This window comes from Orycteropus afer, unplaced genomic scaffold, assembly GCF_000298275.1.
Source record: "Orycteropus afer afer isolate SDZICR_OR568_19922 unplaced genomic scaffold, OryAfe1.0 scaffold00810, whole genome shotgun sequence".
NCBI classification, from domain to species: domain Eukaryota; kingdom Metazoa; phylum Chordata; class Mammalia; order Tubulidentata; family Orycteropodidae; genus Orycteropus; species Orycteropus afer.
This window is the reverse complement of record NW_006922397.1, coordinates 624,158-627,971: the sequence shown is the minus strand read 5'-3', so window position 1 is coordinate 627,971 and position 3,814 is coordinate 624,158.

Genomic DNA, 3,814 nt, shown 5'->3' with positions numbered 1-3,814 from the left:
ATATATATATATATGTATATATATATATTTGACATTGTACAGGTACAGCTGCGTTTACTTAATAAGCTCAACATTTAGCCCTTAGTTAAAAAGCTATACATAAACATAATAATTAAGGAAACAGGAACAGGTACTTACAAACACCTAAACATTCCTCCTTTAGGTAGACTGAATTAATACGAAGCTATTCAATAATTTATGCTACATGCATGTGAAATGTGCACAATGAATAAGGAAGAGCGAAGAGTTGATGCCTTTGAAGTGTGGTGTTGTTGAAAACTACTGAAAATACCATGGATGGCCGGAAGAATAAACAAATCTATTCTGGATGAAGTACAGACAGAATGTTTCTGAGAAGTGAGAATGGCCAGACTTTGTCTTACTTAGTTTGGTCATATTGTCAGAAGGGACCAGTCCCTGGAGAAGGATATCATGCCTGGTAAAGTAGCTGGTCAGTGAAAAAGGGAGGTTCCTCAACTAGATGGATTGACACAGTGGCTACAATGATGAGATTAAGCACAGTAAGGATTTAGAGGATCCACAGGACCTGTCAGTGTTTCTTTCTGTGCATAGGGTCGCTAGGAGTTGGAGCTGAGTCAGCATTATCTAACAACAACATAACAATTAAATAAAGTTTAATTGTTAAATAAATACAATTAAATACAATTAAATAGGAATACTGTAATTGAGTGTTTTAAATGATCGATTCAATTTTTTTTTCAGTAATCAGAGAAATTTTCACGCTTCCAGCAATAGGTGATGGATGTTTTTCTAGTGCACGTGCATACATAATTCAGAAAAAGAGGTGATTCTTTTTCATTATCTTTAAAGTAGCATAACTTGCCCTAATTTTTTTCTACTTATTCTAGGCCTTTGTTTGGAAAATAGGCAATTTTGTGTCTATTGTCTGTAAGCTGTCCCGTTCATGGTAGCATTAGGGACACAGGTGATTGTCCCTTTTTCCGTATTCACATTTAGTAGAGAAACATTCTCCTAAACAATTTGAGTTTCATTCCATACTGTCCTTTTTCCTTCTTTCTGCCATCTGCCCTACACAACAGTGTGCCCACAGATATTGAAACAACATGGTCAATTTTTTTTTGTAATTGCCTGTGTTCATTGAAAAAAAAAATCTGCTAATATGAACTCAATAATTTGACTGAATTCACATCTTATTTAAGAAGTTTTTGGCTTGCTGACTTTGTGCAAAGTCCCTGTCTTATATTTTCAAAATATCATGTGGAAAATAGGATATTTTTGTGTTGTATCATTTGTCAATGGAATGGTACAATGATTACTTTGTAATTCAAAATCAAGATGGAAAATACCAAAACCGTAATAGATATCACTAGTTTGAAAGGAAATCCTAAAATAATGGAAGTCTAATTCTTGTCAAAAGTAAACTTACCTCTGCAGTGTTGAATCATTGTCAAGAAGACATGTATAAGGTAACCAGTCCTTTTATAGATATATGACAACTGTTTATTCATACCAGTGTTGACAATATTGTTTTGTATGCTTGGCCTCATGCCATAATTATTTTAAAACACTTTATGACCCTTGAAAATATTCAGAACCTACAAAATACCTAGAGAAATGGCCAATCGCCATTGGTAATGGGAGTAAAACTTTAAATGTGTCTTAAGGGGTCAATTTATGGCATGAACTAATTTAATGTCCAGTTTCTAATAGCAGTTAAAGCACCTTGAATGGGGAGGTGAAGAATGGGGTACTGTCAAAGATAAAAGAAATGCAAGAAACTGGGATGGACAGAGAGAAAAACTAATTTTGTGCATATTGATCCTCTTTGAACTGAACAGATGTGACTTAATTGCTGGAAATAAAAAGATTATTTTTTGAAAGTATGTGATAACAAAAATAGTTGATTTTATATATGAAGGATTTCAATGTACTAATGAATAGACTCAATATTTTATACATGTTATTTTTTTTTAATCTTCAGATCAGCTTTTTGATCTATGAACTACATTTTACAGAAAAGTAAACAACATTAAAGATTTTAAGTAACATATCACCATTGAACCATTCTGAGATATTAGAGTATAATAATTTTAATGTTTAAATCACTGTACATTTATGGTTCTCAAACTTTTGAGAAAATCTGAATATTCCAGAAGGCTTGTTCAATACAGATGTAAGGCCCATCCCAAGTTTCTTATCCACTTGGCTTGGGGTGGGCATGAGAATTTTTATTTCCAATAATATACCAGGTGGTACTGAAGCTTGTCATCTAGATATGACACTTTGAGAATAACTGTCTTAAATAAGCCACCTAAAGGTGAATTTTGGCTATATCCTATATTGTATTTTAAGGCTCTGATAAACTATCACCTAACCAATTCCTCTTTGTTGATAGTTACATTTCTTTGTTTTGTTTTTACATTATTTGTTGCTTTACTCATTCTACGATTAAACATTATTGATGTCCTTCATGTTCATCTGTACAAAATATTTGCAATAATAAAACTACTTGCTTTCATAGACAAATGCATAGTGACCAAGTTTATTAGTGGTTACCAGTGGCTAGGGGAATTATGTCTTAAGGGATCCTAAATTTCCACTAAAAAGGACAAAAAAACAATTGCAAATGGATAATGGTGATGACTATACAACATGAGGAACATGATTAATATTACTGAATTGTACATGCAAAAATGTTTGAAATTGTGAATATATTTATGTATATAGATAGATCATCTTGATAAATAATGTTAAATAAAAAGGTTTAAACTTATATTTTTTGGTTATATAATCAAAATTAAAAAGGAATTAAGAACATAGATAAGTAAAGAAAGTGTCCACATTAAGGAATATAGGTTTTGTTTGTTTGTTTGTTTTCTTTTATGAGGAAAACAAAACCGAAATGTACTTCATTTTGAGTAAAATAATTTTTATTAAAAATCCAACCCAATCCTCATGTCCAAGAACAAACCATGTAATCTGTCTAAGCTTAATTTTTCAATTAAAAGAGATTTTCTATAATGTTGAAGGCCCATATTAAGAAGCTATTAAACAGGCAATTCTAGGACTGGAAATCCAGGCTTATTCCCTCACCATTGTTAAAAGTCTCATTAGGGCCAGCCACTGCTTACATCCATGAAATTTCTTGAGTGGCTAAGTGGTGTGGCCTGCAGCAATCACATTTTATGGACTAGTTGGCTTTGAGTACAATTAGCCTTTCTCCTTTTCCCCTATGTCCTGTATAAAATATCACCTTTACAACCTGTATAGTGATCAGAGCACAGTTAGAAAGGCCACCCATTTCAGCCTCATTGATAGTCTGTCCTGGTACCTGGTAATTTTTTGCCTTTAAAAAAAAAACAACCCACAGTGTTCAAAGCAGGCAGTTGTAGTTCTGAAGCTACAGCCAGAAGCAGAGCAGTGGTGCCCTTTGGAGCCACTGAGGCCTGCTGATGACAACAAGAAAAAGTCTTTGCATCAGCTGTAGTGACAACTATGATGTATTTGGATGGCCCAAGGCTACAGTATGCTTGAATTTTCCAGGGAAATTATGGTATATATTTCTTTGATTGTTACTATAGTAAAAAGCTAATGCATTTTGAGGGAAAAACAAATAGCCAAGTAAGTTTCCTCCAAAGTTGAGAAATATTATAACACCTGGAAGAAGATTAAATAGTTCAGCCACCAAAATCCACTGCCATATGGTTGATTCCCACTCATATCAATCCTTTAAGACAGAATAGAATTCCGCTATATGGTTCCAGGAGCTCTGGTAGCATAGTGCCTAAGGCACTTGACTGCTAACCAGAAGGCTGGCGGTTCAAACCCACCA